Genomic DNA, 22,718 nt, shown 5'->3' with positions numbered 1-22,718 from the left:
ACTCAAATATTGCAAAGTTTCTTCTCTGTTCACCTTCTACCTCCACAGACGTGAATAGGGTTTTCTAAAAACCCTAAACAAAACTTAATACTTGAATTTATAGGATTTAGGTTACCCTAATTCTAGGCTCTCTTAAACCCTAACTTAATACTTGGCCCATAGAGAAATCTAGGTTATAAACTATGTCGGCCACAACCTGTGTATTCTATATGTATGCAACTAACCATACAGTCTCGTTAAAGCAAAATGAATACTAAAATTGAATTAAATAAACTCAAGTAAAACAATTAAATAATTAACTTAACAATTAATTCAAATAAAGCAAATAATAACAATTAATTCAAATAATTCCAACAACTAAAAAATTAACCATTAAAATTGCAAATAAATAATAAAACAGTTAAACCACAAATTTTAAATAAATAAATAAATAATAAAAACAATCAAAACAAACTAAACAAATTTATAATTAATTCACAATTAAAGCCAAACAAATTCACCATTTAATAAATAAAACTCAACTTAAACAATTAAATAAATTCCAGGTCTATCCTTTTAAATGAGGGGTATTACATTCTTCCCCCCTAACAAAAGAAATTTCGACCTCGGAATTCGCTCTTACCTTCTTCCCATAATTCAGGAAACTGCGAGCGAATGACATCCTCCCGTTCCCAAGTAGACTCAGCCTTATTGTGATGACTCCATTGAACACGAACCAAAGGGATAACCGTATTACGAAGGATTTGATCCCGACGGTTGACAATACGACACGGTGGCTCCAAATAAGTTGCATCCGGCTGTAACTCAATCTCCCCAACATCGATATGCTGATACCGATCCTCATCTCGCAGATATTTCCGCAACATAGAAACATGAAACACGTTGTGGATGCAATCCAAAGTATCCAGAAGTGCCAACCGATAAGCAACAGCTCCAATGCGATCCGTAATCATGAATGGACCGACAAATTGCGGAGACAACTTCCCTTTCTTCCCAAAGCACATGACACCTTTAATAGGCGACACTTTGAGTAGAACTTAATCTCCAACCGTAAACTCCAAAGCATGAGTGCGACGATCAGCATAGCTCTTCTACCTACTATGGGCAGTACACATGCGATCTCGAATAAGAGTAATCTTCTCAGAAGTATCCGCAATGAACTCAGGACCTAAGAATCTGCTCTCTCCAACCTCCATCCAACAAACAGGCGATCGATACGGTCGGCCATACAATGCCTCAAACGGTGCCATCCCAATAGTCTTCTGGAAACTATTGTTATAAGCAAACTCTACCAGCGATAAGTAATCTTCCCAGTGGCCTTTGAAATCAAGAACACATGACCGAAGCATATCCTCCATAATATGATTCACCCGCTCAATCTGTCCATCAGTCTGAGGATGATAAGCAGTACTAAGGTGTAACTCTGTACCCAAGGCCTGCTGAAAACTCTTCCAAAATCCAGACACAAAGCTCAAATCCCTGTCCGATATGATAGATAACGGAATACCATATAGCTTTACAATCTCTGCAATGTAAAGCCTTGCTAGCTGCTCCGAAGTGAAGTTAGTGCGAATAGGTAAGAAATGAGCTGACTTGGTCAACCTATCCACGATGACCCAAATGGAATTGTGACCTTTGAAAGAAGTGGCCAATCCCTCTACAAAATCCATAGATATACTCTCCCATTTACACTCCGGTATTGGTAGTGGCTGTAAAGCTCCTGGTGGCTTTTGGTGATCAATTTTGACCATCTGACAAGTACTACATCACGAAACAAAAAGAGCAATGTCCCTTTTCATACCTGCCCACCAAAACTGCCGCTTCATATCCTGATACATCTTATCGCCTCTCGGATGAACAGAAAACTTAGAGTGGTGAGTCTAAGTCATCACATCCTTCCTCAAATCATCCGCAGAAGGTACCACCAACCGTCCCTTGCACCTCAAACCTCCATCAGCCCCAACAAAGTAGAATGGAACCTCTCCAGAAGCTATCTCTGCAACCTTATCAATGCACTGCTGATCCGTGAGTTGTGCCTTCAAAACCTTGTGAATAATAGAAGGTGTAACTACCATACAAGCCATGAAAGTATTCGACAACTTATCCACTGTCCTCAAAGCATTCCACTCCGTAGCGAACAGAGCAGAAAGACTACCAACAGGTCGGCGACTGAGTGCATCTGCCACCACATTCGCTTTCCCTGGATGGTACAGTATAGAAAAATGATAGTCTTTCACAAACTCCAACCACCTACGCTGTCTCACTTTCAGCTCCCGCTGAGTGAACAAGTAATACAGACTCTTGTGATCACTAAATAACCTAAAGGACTCACCCAACAGATAATGCCTCTAAATACGTAAAGCAAAGACCACAGCTGTCAACTCCAAGGGAGAGCCGGCTCCCTCCCTCTCTGCTTCGTCGTTTCTTCCTCCGATGAACTCTACAGCCTCTACACATCACTGTTATGGCTTCCAAACCCTGTAACCAAACCCTAGTGTGTTCCCAGTCCATGTTTAAGTCCTTATACCATTACTAATCATGAATTTAAATCAAGAATTTTGCACACAACTATCAAGTTTTAACAATTTAACAACCATGCAACTCATACTGGTGTATTTTAAACTTTAGATCGAATAGAGAAACTTTTGAAGTTACAATTAATCCTGGAACAGTTTAGGAATGCAAAGAACATGAAGCCTGATGGAGAAAGTAAGGATAGAACTTGCCTTTGAGACTTTTGTTCAAAATCTCTACACCGTCTTCTACGATCTCTGGCGAACTCAAATATTGCAAAGTTTCTCCTCTGTTCACCTTCTACCTCCACAAACGTGAATAGGGTTTTCAAAAAACATTAAACAAAACTTAATACTTGAATTTATAGGATTTAGGTTACCCCAATTCTAGGCTCTCTTAAACCCTAACTTAATACTCGGCCCATAGAGAAATCTAGGTTATAAACTATGTCGGCCACAACCTGTGTATACTATATGTATGCAACTAACCATACAGTCTCGTTAAAGCAGAATGAATACTAAAATTGAATTAAATAAACTCAAGTAAAACAATTAAATAATTAACTTAACAATTAATTCAAATAAAGCAAATAATAACAAATAATTCAAATAATTCCAACAACTAAACAATTAACCATTAAAATTGCAAATAAATAATAAAACAGTTAAACCATAAATTTCAAATAAATAATAAAAACAATCAAAACAAACTAAACAAACTAAACAAATTTACAATTAATTCACAATTAAAGCCAAACAAATTCACCATTTAACAAATAAAACTCAACTTAAACAATTAAATAAATTCCAGGTCTATCCTTTTAAATTAGGGGTATTACAATTATCATTGAATTGATAAATTGAAATATAAGCATTCATGCATTCATTAGGAAAGAGAAAGAGGGAAAAATTTTTGTTAGAACTATTTTGGGGAAAATATTTTCTAAAAGTGTTGCAAAAACCGAACGCCTAGGAGGCACTTAGTGGTCCGTGATATTGGTGTAGTCTAGAAAGGAATGTAGTTGAGTTAACTAGGCCGGATGCAACGCCTTGGAGGTGCCTTATGGTCGTGGATAGTTAACCAACATTCCTTTCGTGACGCATTGGAGGTGTCTTGGATCGGATTACACTAACGGTTTGGTTGTTAAAACGGAATTGTTTCGGAAACGGGGAGCGACATTTGCATAACATTGCATTCCATGATATTGTGGGAAAATTTGTGATTTGTTGACATTTGCGAGATCCTTGTTGTTGTGGTTGAGATTATGTTTTTCTCATGGTATGACCCCGTTCCTTTTTGCCCATTCTTTGTGTAAAATTCACGGGGATATAAGAAGTGTGTCTTAGACACTTCCAACTGAGCTTATGCTCATCCCATTATTTTTTAACATTTTTCAGGACACGAAAAAGGGGTGGAGGATGATGATCCACCACAGGTTTAGACGAGCTTGGAGACTCATTTTATTTTGTTATCTTTTGTATTAGACTCTTATATTTTGTAAATGTAATCTTAACTACTTTGAGAAACTTTAGTTTAATTAGTATAATGTTGTAAGCTATGGACTTTAAAACTTTAGCTACATATATGGTATGTAACTTGTTGTAACAAGACTGTTCCTTGTTTGGATGAGATGGAGGAAGGGAATTTTTGATATGTATGTAATTATTTTGGGAATGTGATGTAATACTTGTATTGTGCGTTAGGACAGGATAGGTTATTTTTAAGGCCCAGTGAGGCCATTGTATTTTTTTTTTTTTTTTTTTTTTTTTTTTGATATTTCAATAGGTTGTAGAGGGACTTTTTCTACGGAGGTTATGCCGAAATTTTAACTATTTTTTTATTATTATTTTTTTTAGTATCTAATTAGGTCGTTACAAATTTGGTATCAGAGCGATGGTTAGAATACCATTAGGACGACGGGTAGAGGCCTACCTAGGATTGCATGGGGAGTCGAGTTATTTGTTTACTTGCTAAATTGCTTACGTGATTGTATGCTTATATGCTAATGTGTTAAGATGTTTAATTATTTGAAAGGCATGCTTAATTGTTTAACTGCTCATATAATTACGTGCTAAGTGCTTAGTGTTATTGTATATTATTACCATAATCATGTTTATCATTAGTTGGGTATTCTAGAAGTATGGAAGGGTATTCTAGAAGTATGGAAGGTGTTTATGTGTTTCCATTCTTGTCAAGTCATTCGTGTGAGGATTCCGCTCTCGTGCGTATTTTAGTGTCATAGTAATTGATCCATTTCTTTTTTCTTATAGCGTCATGCCACCAAGAAAGGATCCCGGGAAAAGTTCTAGCTCCAATCCCGTGGAAAGGGATGAGGAGCAAATTGAAGATGATATCTTGTTGCGTGATTTGGTCCCACCAAGCGGGAGACAAGCCAGGGGGACCGTTGATCCACCTTTTCAGATAAATGAGGAACAGTTGCAATTGGTCGTTCAGACAGCTCTTTTCAAAGCATTTCGGCCAGCAGGAGCATCATCATCATAGTTTGTGCCACCACCACCTCGAAAGACAAATGAGTTGAATGATACTCTTTATCACATCGTAAAGTTTGTGAAATTGATGCCGACCTTGTTTAAGGGCGGTCCAGATCCGCTTGTTGTGGATAGTTTCATGGATAGGGTAGAAAAGCATATTAATGCCATAAATGTGGCAATAGACAAGTTGAAGATCACATTGGTGACTTATAATTTCATTGGTGATGCTGAGATATGGTGGAAGACCATTTCACACACGCATGATTTGGATACTATGACATATGATACTTTTAAGAAATTGTACTATAAGAAGTACTTTCCGGCACCTAAGCAGAGGGAACTAAAGAAGGAGTTTGATGGGTTAAAGTAAGGAAACATGACAGTTACAGAGTATGAAAATAAGTTTATATCGCTTTTGACGTTTACACCGGGGATTGCTAATGATGAAGAAGGAAAGATAGAGAAATTTATTGATGGCCTTGATCTTACTATCAGACCAATTGTAGCTACCTCAGAACCGATAGAGTATGTAAAAGGAGTGCGAAAGGCCTTAGTGGTTGAGGCTGAGAGCAAAGACAGCAAGGTTATCAGGGAGTCCTACAAGCACAACAGAGGTATGAGTACTTTCTTCAAGGGTCAATCAAGTAAGAAACAGAAGCATGAGCAGTAAGGGTTCAGGGGATAACAGCCAGTCAGATCCGCACCCACAACTTCAGTGTCCATGGGGTCTTCTAGACCGAATGTTACTTGTTTCAAATACGAGTAGCCGAGACATTACAAGTCCCAATGCACTCAGACTTAGGTAGCTCAGGTGATTTGTTTCAAGTGTGGGTAGTCAGGGCATCAAAAGTCTCAGTGTACTCAGATTCAGGTGGCGTCTGGCGGATGTTTCGAGTGTAGCCAGCAGGGCCATAAGGTGAAATATTGTCGACAGTGGGACAATAGTTTGGGTAGAGGTGGAGGTTCACAGTAGAGGCAGATGCAGTCTGCCATAGTTCAGTCAGGGTTTCGACCACCATCGCCACCTCAGCCATCTTAGCTAGCCATGTCAGCCCAAAGTTCTCGACCAAGTAGGGGAGCTTCTTCGAGTGCACCCACTCAGTAGTCTGATTATCAGGCAGGCGATTCTCAGGGGCAGAGGACCCAGGGACGCGTGTTCCCACTCACTCCAACTAAGCCATCATCCAGTCCTTCAGTTGTCAGGGGTATGTTTCTTGTGTCCCATTCTTGGGCTCATGTATTGTTTAATTCTGGTACTTCTTATTCATTCATTGCTTCATCATTTACACGGGCATTAGGTTTGGAAGTCAATCAGTTAGATAGACTGCTCTGTGTTGACACACCTATCGAGGGTTCAGTTGCTCTTAGTAGAGTTTGTAAGAGTTGTTCCATCACGATTGTCGGACGTGTTCTTGAGTTCGATCTCATCCTTCTCGAGATGACAGGATTTGACGTCATTCTTGGGATGGACTGGTTGTCATCCTTCAGAGCTGCCCTTGATTATTTCAGGGACAGAGTTTCAATATGTACCCCGGATGGGGATTGTTTCTATTTTGTGGGAGATCGGTGTGATCCTCTCACTCATTCATTCTATGGTGTTAGGAGTAGGGATCGGCAGGCATTCTTCTTAGCTAGCCTTTTTACCGATGATGACGTGGAGTTTTGTGGGGTTAATTATCCAGTGGTTGTACGCGACTTTCTGGATGTGTTTCCGTAGGACTTAACTGAGTTGCCTCCACACCAAGAGGTAGAATTTGCTATTAATTTGATGCCTGGTACCACGCCAATCTCTATGGCACTGTATCGTTTGGCACCGATTGAATTAAAAGAATTGAAGAAGCAACTTGATGATTTGAGAGTGAAAGGCTTCATCCGACCGAGTGTGTCACCGTGGGGTGCACCGGTCGTGTTCGCTAAAAAGAAAGATGGTTCTTTGAGGTTGTGCATTGATTACTAGAAGTTGAATCATACCACCATCAAGAACAAGTATCATTTGCCAAGGATAGATGATTTATTTGATCAGCTGAGGGGAGCCAGTTATTTTTTGAAGATTTACTTGAGGTCTGGTTATTATCAGTTGCGGGTTAGAGAAGAGGATATTCCAAAGACCACTTTCCGTACGCGGTATGGACATTATGAGTTTCTTGTCATACCCTTTGGTCTAATAAACGCACCAATGGCATTTATGGATCTAATGAACTGTGTCTTCCATGATTACCTGGATCAGTTTGTGGTAGTTTTCGTGGATGACATTCTTGTGTATTCACGGACTCGGGAGGAGCACGAGGTCCATTTGAGTATAATGTTGCAGATTCTACGAGAGCACCTTTTGTACGCCAAATATGAAAGTATGAGTTTTGGCTACAAGAGGTGAAGTTTTTAGGACATGTTATCTCGGAAGGTGGAGTTTCAATTGATCTTTCAAAGATAGAGGCAGTTCTGAATTGGGAGCAACCCAAGAATGTCTTTGAGATTCGGAGTTTCCTTGGCCTAGCGGGTTATTATTGGAGATTTGTGAAGGATTTTTCCCATTTGGCAGCTCCTATGACCAGATTAACCAGGAAAGGGATCAAGTTTACATGGAATGAGGCCTGTGAGTCATCCTTTCAAGAGTTGAAAATAAGGTTGACTACGGCTCTAGTGTTGGTGATACCTGAACATGGCTTGGGTTATGTGATCTATTGTGACGCCTCACGTGATAGTTTGGGTTGTGTACTGATGAAGGATGGTAAAGTAGTGGCTTATGGATCTTAACAGTTGAAAACTCACGAGCTTAACTACCTTACTCATGACTTAGAGCCAGTGGCAGTTGTGTTTGCCTTGAAGTGTTGGAGACACTATCTATTTGGTGAGAGATTTGAGGTGTTCTCGGACCACAAGAGTCTCAAGTACCTTTATCCCAAAAGGACTTAAACAACAGACAGAGGTGATGGGTTGAATTCTTAGAAGACTACAACTTTGATTTGCAGTATCATCTTGGCAAGGTAAATGTTGTAGCTGATGCTTTAAGCCAAAAATCTTTTGGGACTTTGGCTAGTTTAGCCATTCGGAAGTGGAAGATGCTTGAAGATTTAGCTGAAATGGAATTGTGTTACTTTGATGATGATGATGATGATGATGATGATGGCAGTGCATCAGCATTCTTGTTTAGTTTCGTGGCTCAACCCATTCTTGTCAGATGGGTGATTGAGTCACATAGACAAGATTTGAATTTGGATGAAATTTACACTTTGATCTCCAGTGGCAAGACTATGAAGGATTGGACCTTACATGCAGATGGAGGTCTATGGTTTAGGAGTTTGTTGGTTATTCCCACAGCTTGTCGTGAGGGTGTCTTATGGGAGTTTCACACTTCCCGCTTTACAGTTCATCCAGGTGGTACCAAAATGTATCACAATCTGAGACATCAGTATTGGTGGAATGGAATGAATAAGTACGTTGCACAGTTTGTGGCTAAGTGCCTTACCTGTCAGTAGGTGAAGGCCGAGCACCAGAGACCAGCTAGTTTATTACAGCCAATGCCAGTAGCGCAGTGGAAATGAGAGGAAATTGCAATGGATTTTGTGACGGGTCTTCCTAGGTCACAGAGGGAAAATGAGGCCGTATGGGTCATTATCGATAGATTGACCAAGACAATTCACTTCTTGTCTATTAAGGCAACAGATGATGTAGAGGCACTTGGTGTACTTTATGTGAAAGAGATTATGAGATTGCACGGAGTTCTAATGGCTATTGTGTCGGATAGGGATACCAAGTTCACCTCGAAGTTTTGGGAAGGACTTCAAGTAGCATTTTGGCTCAGTGTTGCACCTTAGTACAGCATTCCATCCATAGACGGATGGCCAGTCGGAGCGTACCATCCAGATCTTGGAGGATATACTTCGGGCCTTTGTACTTGACTTAGGTGGTAGTTAGGAGGATCACCTTCCACTTATTAAGTTTGCCTACAACAACAGTTATTGGACGAGTATTTCGATGGCTCCATTTGAGGCATTGTATGGTAGACCTTATAGGTCCCTTGTCTGTTGGACTAAGGTGGGCGAGACAGTTACCTTAGAACCCGACATTATACTTCGAGACTACCGAGAAGATTAAGCTGATTAGGCAGAAATTGCTTACAACTCAAATCTGACAAAAGAGTTACGCAAATAGGCGGAGGCGACCACTATCCTTTAAGGTGGGAGACCACGTTTTTCTTCGAGTTTCTCCACGGAAAGGGTTGATGAGGTTCGGAAAGAATGGCAAGTTGTCGCCACGATTCATTGGACCTTTTGAGATCTTGGACCGTATAAGAGAGGTTGCCTATAGACTAACATTACCATCGAAGATGGACATGGTCCATAGTTTTTTTCATGTATCGATGCTACGGAAGTACGAGCTGGATCCATCTCACGTTTTGAGTTAGATTGAGGTTGACATTGATAAGGATGTTTCCTACGAGGAGGGAGCAGTTCAGATCTTTGACACACAACAGAAGATGTTGAGGAAAAAGACAATATCGTTAGTAAAGGTTCTTTGGAGGCATCACGGAGTTGAGGAAGCTACTTGGGAGCTCGAATAGGAGGTTCATTCCAAGTATCCAGAATTATTTTCTCCTTTAGGTATGGCTTGATTTCGGGAATGAAATCTTTTAAAGTTAGGGATAATGTAATAGGTAAGATTATATATATATATATATATATATATATATATATATATATATATATATATATATATTAAAGTTATAAAGGTATTTCTTTTTTCAAAAGTTAGTGGGCCCCACCAATATATTCAACACACAAAAAGGCCATAAGGCCATTACATGACTCAATTATTTTTTCTCTCTCTCTGTTGCGTCCCTTCTCCTCTCGGCATCTCACTTTTCTTTTTTCTTTTTGCAATCTCAAAGCTTGATCTAGCTTTACTCCTTTGGATTTTGGTAGAACCTTGTGAAGTAAAGTCAAAGAGCTCGTCGAGGCCTTCAATTTGATAGAAGCCAAACACCATTTGGCCAAGCCTAGGGATTTCGAAATTCTAGGGTTCTTGGGCTCAAATTGGGGCTTTTTCTCCCATCTGAGGTAGGGGTGCTCTAATCCACTAATTCTTGCATTTCTTGTGAATTTTTCCCATTAATTTGACTTTAAGCATGCTTAATTTTAATTTTTGTGGTTATGTTTGTTAGGGTTATTTATATTGATGGTGATAAATGTGTGTTATGTGTTAATTAGGCTTATTAGTATAATAATTTTTAACTTGTAAAGAAGCATGCTTAGTGTTGGTTTGTTTTTCATGATTTCAATTGCTATGAAAATTTATATTATAAGTATGGAAATAAATTTGTGAATTGCAGATTTAAATTACTAGTAAAATGTGGAATGAGAATATGGGTTGTCTATTTTTTGTAATTTATTAATTTGTTTGAAAAAGTATGTGGGAACACTATAGTTGAATTAATAAATTGAAATATAAGCATTCATGCATTCATTGGGAAAGAGAAAGGGGGAAAAATATTTTTTATAACAAACAAAAATTATTTTGGGGAAAATATTTTCTAAAAGTGTTGCGAAAACCGAACGCCTAGAAGGCGCCTAGTGGTTCGTGATGCTGGTGTAGTCAAGAAAGGAATGTAGTTGAGTTAACTAGGCTGGATGCGACGCCTTAGAGGTGCCTTGTGGTCGTGGATAGTTAACCAACCTTCCTTTCGTTACACCTTGGAGGTGTCTTGGGTTGGATTACATTAACAGTTTGGTTGTTGAAATGGAATTGTTTCAGAAACGGGGAGCGACATTTACATAACATTGCACTTCATGATATTGTGGGAAAATTTGTGATTTGTTGAAATTTGCTAGATCCTTATTGTTGTGGTTGAGATTATGTTTTTCTCATGGTATGACCCCGTTCCTTTTTGCCCATTCTTTGTGTGAAATTCACGAGGATATAAGAAGTGTGTCTTAGACACTTCCTATTGAGCTTATGCTCACCCCATTATTTTTTAACATTTTTCAGGACACGGAAAAGGGGTGGAGGACGACGATCCACCACAGGTTTATACGAGCTTGGAGACTCATTTTATTTTGTTATCTTTTGTATTAGACTCTAGTATTTTGTAAATGTAATCTTAACTACTTTGAGAAACTTTAGTTTATTCAGTATAATGTTGTAAGCTATGGACTTTAAAACTTTACCAACATTTATGGTCTATAACTTGTTGTAACAGGACTGTTCCTTCTTTGGATGAGATAGAGGAAGGGAATTTTTTTATATATATGTAATTATTATGGGAATGTGATGTAATACTTGTATTGTACGTTGGGAAAAAACATGTTATTTTTAAGGCCCAGTAAGGCCATTGTATTTTTTTTATATATATATATATATATTTCAACAGGTTGTAGAGAGACTTTTTCTACGGAGGTCATGCCTAAATTTTAGCTATTTTATTATTATTATTTTTTTTTAGTATCTAATTGGGTCGTTACACACACACACACACACACATATATATATAGACTCTCACTAGACTACAAAGGGGGTCTTAACCTGAATAGAAGACAACATGCAAAATGCACCTAAAATGGGCATGTGTACCTAAGCCTAACAGGGTATACCTCAACTTATCATAGCCAGCTACGCATCCTACTACATATACGCGCCCTAACCATCGACTCTGAGACTCAAGCTCATATCACGATACCATAATCATATATATAATGTTCTTCCAAAACAAAGGTATGTCAGTCAATTGTTCATTGATCTGACACGAATATAAGTAGCAAATAATTCAGTTAGTCATTCAACTTGTTTAGTTGATCTGACTTAAATATAAGTAGCAAATAATCCAGTTAGTCATTTAGCTTGTTCAGTTGATCTAACTTAAATATAAGTATGATTTAATTTTATAATCTATTCCCTTATTCCAGAATAGGTAGGACTTTGTATTTTGAACTAATCTGTCCCATACCAGTGCTACAATCCACAAAATTCATATAATTAACAATACAATTAAGAAATGTAAACATCAATTAATCCAAAATAAACAGAATCAAAATATGTAAATTGACATGCTTATTTTATACCACTTCACAGAAACCAATAATTCATAATACTGACAATATATGTAGATATCAATTAATCCATAATAAGCATAGTAGAATTATGTAAATTAACATGCTTATTTTATATCCCAGATACATGATAAAACTATACCATACATAATTAAATTGCTAAAACATAGGTAGCAAATTGAACCATCCACATCCAACACAATATGCAATTTAACCAAGAAATTCATATTGTTCAACATACTAATTCTAGGTGATTTCTTATGCATTATCACGTCCTTTGAAGTTTTAATATAACCCTAGACATCACTTAAATCCCCCACTATAGTCCTAATTACACCTAGAACACCAAAAGTCCAACAATAGTAGCCGAAACTCATCGAAACACCAAAAAAATAAAAATTCAGCAAGGGGGCCGGTTCCATTAAAATGTAGAGCCGGCTCCATTGCAAAGGAACCACCTCCCAAAAGGTGTGGAGATGACTCCACTCCAATGGAGCCGCCTCCATTGGAGGGTGGAGCTGCCTCCACTCTTCCTAGCCTCCGTATTCTCCGACGTCTGTTATATTCTGACTTTCTGATTGTCCTTTTTATGGTTTCTAACCCTCTGTTTGAAATTAATTATATGAAATAATTAGGCATCATTAACATGAATCAAACCACGCTTATATGTAAGGAAATCAAGATTTAAATCAAGAACATAAACTAACCATAGAAACAGTTTTTAATTCAATACAAGCATGCATATTGTTTTGATTTAATTCAAACACACATATTAAATCAATTGTAATAAATAATTAATTCCTGAAGACTATGTAGGCATGCACAGAACACAAGTCTAAGGGAAAGAGTTAGAGATAGAACTTGCCTTTAGGTTTCGAATTGAAACCTTAACTCCTTCTTCTTAGTTTTTCCGACGATCGTGACAACCGTCAAGGACTCCTCTATTCTTGTTTTAACCCTCAAACAGCCATCAACCTTCCTCCTTGGTCTAGCCTATAATCCTTGGCCAAAACCCTAGCTTCTTCTCTCTCAGTTTCTCTCTAAAAACTCTCCTCCCGTCCCTTATAGCTACTATAAGGGTTTTTCAAACCCTATTGCAGACCATCGTATATATTTATAGTTTAAACAGAATCCAACCCTAATCCTAGTTGAAAACTAAGTCCAAAAAGAAAAATAAAAATATAATACATAATAATAAAATGTCATGATAAATAAATTTATACATAATTTATAATTATATATGTATATATCATCTACTAACCTAAACTACCATTATTAGTTTTAATAATAAATAATTATTAATAAAAATAACTCTTTATCCTTATATACGTATATACCCAAATATATACAACCATCCATATATAGGTTAATATTCGTACCCACAATCAACTCCCATTCAAACAATCCATGCGACCCTTTGGGTTGGTCCATTACTCCTATTCCAATCCATCCTTTTAAACTAAAGTAAAATAAAATAAAATACATATTTAAACTAGCAAATAAACTTCCAATTAAACAAATACATCATCAAAATCAAATAACAAATAATTTCACACAACACTTAATTTAAACAAAACACTTAAGCACACACTTAATTCAATTAAACATAAAACATAAAACCATCTAAACACAGAGCCACGTAAGTACCTAAAAACAATAAAATAAATAATAAAATTTTAGTTATGTCCTTTTTAAAATTAATTATAAAGTCAAGTTAGACAGTTTACATTCCGCATATAAAGAGGATAAGGGTTAAGCCCTTGGTATTTGCTTAGGCAAATAAATTGCTTTTAAGACTATGTTTTAAAGGATATGTTTCGAGATTGGATGATTACCTACGAAATTATATAAAGGAAATTTTGTGAAACAATTTTAAAAGTTGATTTCAGAGGAGATTGTTTCCAAGGAAGAACGATGTCTTAAATAGGAGTATATTTTGTTGTTTTGTGTTTGACATACGTATTTTATTTTAGTTGTTTTATACGTGTTTGGTTGTTTAGTATGTGGTTTAGTTGGGGACACAAAGTTGTGATCAATCAACTATTGTGTTATACGATGAAGTAATAGCATTATTTACACTGGGATTATGAGCAAGTGGTCATAGGATATAGTAAACATACATCAATTTAGCCAATCTATTGGACCTAGACATGCATCATTATGGTATGTTGTTTGGGATGGGATAAGTAAACCATCACTACGAGTCAAATAATCTGGAATGATTAGTTTGATATACTTTACGCTAGGTATGGATTCGTATCAAATCACAACACTATGTTAATAGTGGTTGTTAATATTTCGGTATTCGTGAGGTTGTGGTAGGTAAAGACCACTGTAATGCTACGATGGTTTATTGGAGGTGTCGAATTTGCAGAATATCTTCTTTGAAAAATTTCAAAAGTTATTCCCAAGTCAGAAGGAGGATTTAGTACTGGTTTAGGTACTTATTCAAGTGACGCCGAGAGAGGATAATAGACTAGCTAAATCTTTATCAGTTTATTCTTAACCAAGAAACTATTCACGAGGTTGTCAGTTGGAGGAGTTGCCGGTGTTGCACATCAAGGAGGAAATTAAGTCTTCTTCACTTGCCTAAACAATATAGAAATTTTTTTTTTTTTTATGTCACAATTCGCAACAATTAGCTGATTACTAGAAATTGATGACCTATTTGAAGGACGGAAAGGTTCCATATTCTTTTGAAGTTAGATAGGAAGTCTAATGGATACTTACTTTCGTTAAAGAAGCAGAATGTGTCAGAGACAAAATGGTGAGACCAATCACTTATAATAAGGAAGAAGTGCACAGTGTGTGTGGAACAGTCATAGCTAGTTGACTTTCGATGAATAGAATTACTGGTTGATTTTTATTATCGGTAAGTTTATCATGGATCAGCGGTGCTTGGATTAAGTTACATTAGCTTTTGGAAGATGCTCCAATTTAAACAATGGGTGCAGACGGAAGCTGGTGGTACCAGACTAATGGTATTTTCTGTAGACAAATTGAAAAGAGGATGCAAGGACTAAGGTTCATAACACTTAGTTCTTTATTCATCTAGGTGGAAATATGATGTTTCACGATATAGAGCAGATGCTTAGAAGACAGGCAGGAGGAGGGATAAAGTGATTTTCTCTCCAATTCCAATATTTATTAGATAATCAAGATGGACCATCGGAGATCACTAGATCCTTGCAACCATTTCCTATACTGAAGTGGAAATGACAGAGCATTTTTCATGAATTTAGTTAAAGGATTATTGATTTTACACAAGGGTCTGGATTCTGGTTGGGATATTGGTAGACTAATAAATTAAATCAGCTAAAGTTTTATCTATTTTGAACTAGTAAGATATTGGTTCATACGAATAGAACGGATCACGAGACAGCTTAAATGGATAGAAGCGGTGATTCACACTTTGCATTAAATTCCATCCGGTGGAAGTACTATGGAAGTGGATGCTCTTAACAACCAATGTGGTAATTAAACCTTCGGGTAGTTGTTGAGAAATTGGTAAGATTTATAGCATATGTATAATGGCACTTGCTATTACCAATTCAATTAAAGAGGTCAACTTTATGTATTAGAGCTGACCTTAGTGGAGGTGTTACCTTACTCAAATATAGTTTAAGGTACGGAAAGAAGATTAGTAGTTTCTGTAAATGATGTCGAAGTGAATAGGAAGTAAAATTCATAATTTTTCGATGTAGTCAGATGATTATAAGTTACATCAAAACATCTAATGATAGTTTTGGTGAACTAGTACGGATAGGGACATGTACATAACTATCTCTGAGTGTAACAATTGTTAACAAGGTGGAAAATTGATACTTGGATATCATTGAAGATTTTTGTCACTTCCTATATCAAAATGGGAGTAGGACTGATCAGGAGTGGATGGTTGGTAGAAATTATCGACATTAGTTGGAATTTTAATTCCATATGGGATGAGAATGATGGATTGGGTAAGTTCGCTTACGCATAATAATTAGAGTAATGTTTACTATGGAGTTTTATATCAAGTCTACATTGCACTGATAATGGAGTACGTTATAGCGGGTAAGTATCTATTACTATGGATGAAAAGTGATATTTCGAAGGAATTTTATGAAGATATTGGAGCAGCAACTTTGCTTCATATCTCTTGACGGGGGATTTGATTGAAAAATTATATTTGATCCTGAAGGATATGCTTGGGATCTATACCCTGAGTTTTCATGGATGTTTGGAAGTGATTACTTTGCTATACAGGATTTTTTTTTTTTTTTTTTTTTTTGTCTGTCATATTGTTGGCACAAGGGAGGTTAGTATGACAATGGTTAAGGTTTTGTATATTACATAATGCAGACCTCTTACCTGTTGGTCTGAAATGGAAGCGAGGGTTATATAATAAGACCTTGACTTCATTTAAGGATATATCAGAGAGAAAAACTCTCTTTTGTAATGGATAGAGTGTGTGGTTTGGAGGCGGCAGTAAGATCCTGTAAATAGTTAAACTCATGCACTAGAGTTTTCTATCAGGAAATGGTTGATTAGGATGTCTTCCATATAGGAAGCAATGTGCGTTTTGGAAGAAGGTCAATTTTTACATATTAAATTGACTTTTTACAGATTATGTTTATCAATTGAGGCAGTAGCCTATAGATTAGCGTTACCAACTTGTTAGCGCTGGATGCATAGGAATTTTGTACGTATATTCTATAGCACTTAGAGGGATATGGATTTGTACCCTTGTATAGATATTGGATAAGGATGTGTTGTTATGAAATATAACATACGTGTCGTATATTTTTGTGTTTCTTAAATATTGGAACCATAAATATTCTATAAGGATTTGGAATTCAGTGGAGCCCATACACAGAGGCAGAATCCATAACGGAACGGAAATGAATTAAAAAGAATAGAATTCAGAATTTCGTGAATTCCGAGGATGGAATTCCTTTTGTTAGGGGGGAAGAATGTAATAACCCTAATTTTTAAAAAGATAAAATTGTAATTTAATTTTGATTTCATGTGTATTTTTAATTGATTATGTGGCTATGTGTTTATGTGGCTTAATTAATTGATTGTTTATTAATTTAAATTATATGCTTTATTTGAATAATGTGATTAAATGTCATATGCTATTCATCTTATGTGTTAAGTGTTTAGTTGACATTAATTAAATTAAATATTTTTTTTATTTTATTTTATTTTAAGGAGTTGGGCTTGGATAGTTGTAATGGACCAATAATTAGGTTACATGGACTAGTTAAATGGAAGATTGATTATGGGTACGGGTATTTACCCATATACGAATGGTTGTATATATCTAATTGAGTATATACGTATATCAGGATGGTGTGTTATTATTATTAATAATTATTCATTTTAATGTTAATAATAGTAATTTAGGTTGGTAGGTTAAATATATATATATATATATATATATATATAAAATTATAAATTATGTGTATATATATATATTTAATTATCACGACATTATATTATATGTAAGTGTATTTTATTTTTCTTCCCGTCAGACTTGGATTTCAATTAGGATTAGGGTTGGATTAGGTTTAACCTATAAATATATATGATGGTCTGCAATAGGGTTTGTAAACCCTTATAGCAACAGAGAGAAGGACGTGAGAATACAGAGAGGTTTGAGAGGGAAACTGAGAGAAGGAATTAGGGTTTTGGCCAGAGACTAAAGGTTGGACCAAAGAGGAAGGAAGAAGGTTGCTCGTGGGTTGAACCAAGGGCAACAGAGGACTAGAAAACAATCAATCGATCGCCAAAAAATTTAGGAAGACGACATTGAGATTTTAATCCGAAATCTCAAAGGCGAGTTCTATTTCTTGCTTTTTTCCTTTAGACTTGTATTCTGTGCATACCTAGGTAGTCTCCAGAATTTAAACAGACATTAAAATTTATCTATTTAGCATGCTTGAATTGAATAGAATAGAATTGAATTAAAACTGCTTTTACCGTTGGTTTATGTTCTTGATTTAATCTTAATTTTTTTTAATATAAACTTATTTTGATTCATGTTAATGATGCATAATTATGTCATATAATTAGTTGGGACTGTTTGGAACTTAGAACAGAGTGTTAGGGACCTTAACAAGGGCAACCGGAAAGTCAAAAAGTAGCCGGAGTTAGAGAAGACGGAGACTGGGAGGAGTGGAGGCTGCTCCGTATAGCAAGGATCCAGTTCAACTTGAAAAGAGCCGACTCAACTCTGGATGGAGCCAGCTCAACTTTGAATGGAGCCGGCCTCCCTTTTTGAAAACACCAGTAGGTGTATTTTTAACCATTTTTAGGTTTTCAGCCAGTGTAGTTTTAAACTTGTATGGATGGTTTTAAATAATTTAAATAAGCATGATTAATCCCAGAATGATTAATTTATGCTATGAATTTGAACATCATGAGATTTAAAATTAAATTTACATGTTGTTAATGGTTTTGAAAGATTTAATTGCTTGTCGTCATATTAGCAAGTTAAATGAATGGTTATAAATATACTCTTCTATATCACAGTATAATATGCTCAGTAGAAATCTGATTTTTTCATAATGAATTACTTTATTATGTCCTATCAATTAATGGAGGATTATGGAAGTTTTAACTGCTAGTTATTGTTTTAGCAAATTAAATGGATTAGTATGAAATTACTTTTGGGATTTCAGTATAATGTGCTCAGTTTATATTTCTAATTATCATTATATCATGCTCTGGATTTTTAATTGATGTTTAAATTTATCATTTATTGCATCAATTATTGGATTTGTGGATTATATGCATGGGTATGGGAGAGTGGCATATTAAGTACAGATTAGATCAAAAAGCTAATTCCTACCTATTCTGTAATAAGGGAATGGATTAATTATAATATTATATCCTACTTATATTTTGTGTCAGATCAATGAACAATTGAATGACATACCTTGAATTTGGATAAATTTTTATATATATATGATTATGATACCACGATATGAGCTTAAGTCTTAGGATCGATTGTAATACCCCTAATTTTAAAAATGATAGTCCTGATATTTAATTAATTATTTATTTGTTTTATTTATTTGTTTTGCCTTGTTTATTTGTTTTCTTTATTTATTTTGCCTATTTATTTGAATTGTTTTATTAAATTTGATTATTTGTTTATTTGGGTTACTTTGCTTGTTTATTTGAATTGTGTTAGGTAATTGTATTTTTTTTTTTTTTTTGCTAGAATTGAATTAATTTTATTATTAGTTTTATGTCATTTACGTAATTATTTTAATTATATAAATGCGGTTAATGGGATTATATAGGGTTTTATGTTTCACGTTGAACCGACTTATGGTTGGTTTGGAGTTAGAATTAGGGTTGTAGTGAAGCCTATATATACATCATTATATGTCGATATAGGGTTATGACCTATTCACGTAGTGAAAGACAGAGAGATACAGAGAGAAACAGAGAGAGGTAAAGAGAGGAAGGCATGGTTTTGGCTTAGGCTAAGACTGAATCAAAGAGGGGAGTTTGGTGTATGCTTGTGGGTTGAACTAGGAGCAGCAGGGGTCAGTAAAAACAACTGGCGTTGCCGGAGTTGCTAGAGACGACAGTTTAAGCATTCTAAAAGGAAATCAGAGGCAAGTCTCTGTTCTACTCTTTCCCTTAAGCCTGTGTTCTGTGCATGCCTAGGTAGTCTCCAGGACTTAAAATTAAAATTATTATTATTCATACAAGCATGTCTAAATTAAGTTTAAATCATTGTATTAAAAACTGTTTTGTGATTGAAAGTTATTTATGCTTAAAAATCTGTTTGCATTGGTTTTAAACTTGCTTAACTTTTGTGTATTTGGGATTGGAGGCATACTTATAATTAATTCTGGATATCAATGGAACCCAAGGTAGTGAAATAAAAACTGTGCAAAGGGTCTTGAAATCAAACTCCACAAGCTGTAAGTAATCCTCCCAGTGGCCCTTGAAATCAAGAACACACTACCGAAGCATATCCTCCATGATTTGATTAACCCTCTCAGTCTGTCCATCAGTCTGAGGATGATAAGCAGTACTAAGGTACAACTCTGTACCCAAAGCCTGCTAAAAACTCTTCCAGAATCCTGATACAGAGCTCAAATCCCTATCTGATATAATAGACAATAGAATGCCATGTAACTTCACAATCTTAGTAATGTAAAGTCTCGCCAACTACTCCGAAGTGAAGTCAGTGCGAATAGGCAGGAAATGAGCTGATTTAGTCAGTCGATCCACAATAACCCAAATGGAATTGGGATCCTTGAAAGAATTTGGTAATCCTTCCACAAAATCCATAGAAATGTTCTTCCATTTCCACTCCGGTATCGGCAATGGCTGTAAAGCTCCTGGCGGCCGCTGATGATCAATCTTGACCATCTGACAAGTACTACACTGTGAAACAAAAAGAGCAATGTCCCTCTTTATACCTGCTCACCAAAACTGCCACTTCATTTCCTAATACATCTTGTCACCCCCTAGATGAACAGAAAACTCAAAGTGGTGAGTCTCAGTCATCATATCCTTCCTCAAACCATCAACAGAAGGTACCGCTAACCGTTTCTTGTACCATAAACCTCTATTAGCCCCAACACAATAAAATGGAACCTCTTCGGAAACTATCTCTGCAACTTTGTCAATACACTACTGATCCGTGACTTGTGCCTTCAAAACCATACAAGCCATGAAAGCATCCGACAACTTATCAACCGTCCTTAAAGCATTCCACTCAGTGGTGAATAAAGCAGGAAGACTACCAACAGGTCGGCGACTGAGTGCATCCGCCACCACATTCGCTTTCCCTGGATGGTACTGTATAGAGAAGTGATAATCTTTCACAAACTCCAACCATCTGCGCTGTCTCATATTCAGCTCCTGCTGAGTGAACAAGTACTACAGACTCTTATGATTGCTAAATAATCTGAAAGACTCACCCAACAGATAATGCCTCCAAATGCGTAAGGGAAAGACCACAGCTGCCAACTCCAAATCATGTGTTGGATAATTAAGCTCGTGAGGCTTAAGCTTCCGAGATCTATACGAAATCAGTCGCTCCTCCGGCATTAAAACACATCCAAGACCCTGCAAAGGAGCACCCATGTAGACAAGATACTCTATTCTGCTCTGTGGGGTAGACAAAATCGGTGCAGAAGTCAACTTAGTCTTCAGCTTCTCAAATTCTTTTTGACAATGTTTATCCCACATGAACCGTACACCCTTCTTAGTCAGATGAGTGAGTGGTCCCACTATCTTGGAGAACCCTTGGATGAACCTACGATAGTATCCTGCCAAACTGAGGAAACTCCGAATCTCGGTAGGTGAAGTAGGCTGTCCCCACTCAACCACCGCTGAAACCTTGGCCGGATCCACCGCTATTCCCCTTTCTGACACCACGTGACCCAGAAATTTCACCTCTCGCTGCCAAAATTCACATTTCTCGAACTTGGCATATAACTGGTGTTCACGAAGCGTCTGCAAGACTATCCGAAGATGTCTAGCATGATTATCATCTAATCTCGAGTAAATCAAGATGTCATCGAGGAAGACAATGACAAATTGATCCAAGTATGCCCTGAAGACTCTGTTTATTAAATCCATAAAAATTGTTGGTGTATTAGCCAACCCAAAAAGCATCACTCAAAACTCATAAGATCCATATCTAGTGAGAAACGTTGTCCTCGGAACATCCTGCTCCCGAACCCGAAGTTTATGATATCCAGACCGCAGATCAATCTTAAAGAAATAGGTAGCTCCCTTCAACTGATCAAAAAGATCATCAATCCTGGGTAAAAGGTTCTTGTTATGAATAGTAACCTTGTTCAACTCCCTGTGAACTATACACAGGCGAAGTGAACCATCCTTCCTCTTCACAAATAAAACCGGTGCTCCCCAGGGTGAAGTACTCTTGCGAATAACATCCTGGCTAAGTAGCTGTTGAATCTGATCCCTCAGCTCTCTCATTTCCACTAGTGCCATCCTATACGGTACCCTAGCAATAGGCGTAGTGCCTGGAGCTAAGTCAATCATAAAGTTGATCTTTCGACTTGGTGGGAACTCTGGAATCTCCTGAAAAACATCCAAAAAGTCATATACAATTGGTATGAGATCCAATGACACAGTAACCACCTCCTCCATTTCCTCCTCCACATAGAATAAATAAGTGCTACTGCCCCCATTAAAACGTGGCATAGCGATGACGTATATATCCTGACCAGGTATGGTGAACACAATAAACCTATCCAAAATAAATAACTTGAGCATGGCAGTGATAACCAATCCATCCTAAGTATCACATCATAAGTGTGCATGTCCAAGACAAAAAAATTAGCTAGAAGTCCGAGTCTACCAATATCTAGTGTCACAGGCCCATCACACTCATGAGAAATGGTAGTATTACCCAACGGGGTAAATATATCCTGAGGTCTATTGTATATGGATTAACCATCAAGGTTAAGTCTGACTCATATTGGTGTCAGGTCAGTAAATAACTGAATGACATAATTTGGTTTTCTGGGATGGAATTGTGATACATATATCAAGTCACTATACCAATTGGATGATATTTTGTATTAAGAGGACACGGACTTTATATATCTATGTTATGGTGCCATGGTATGAGCTTAAGTCTTAGGACCAAGGTTAGAGTGCGTATATCACCTAGGATAGATAA

Source organism: Cornus florida, unplaced genomic scaffold (assembly GCF_030987335.1).
Source record: "Cornus florida cultivar Cherokee Brave unplaced genomic scaffold, ASM3098733v1 CherokeeBrave_3.0.0_Hap2_Chr05, whole genome shotgun sequence".
In the NCBI taxonomy this organism is placed as follows: domain Eukaryota; kingdom Viridiplantae; phylum Streptophyta; class Magnoliopsida; order Cornales; family Cornaceae; genus Cornus; species Cornus florida.
This window is presented reverse-complemented; position numbering follows the sequence as displayed.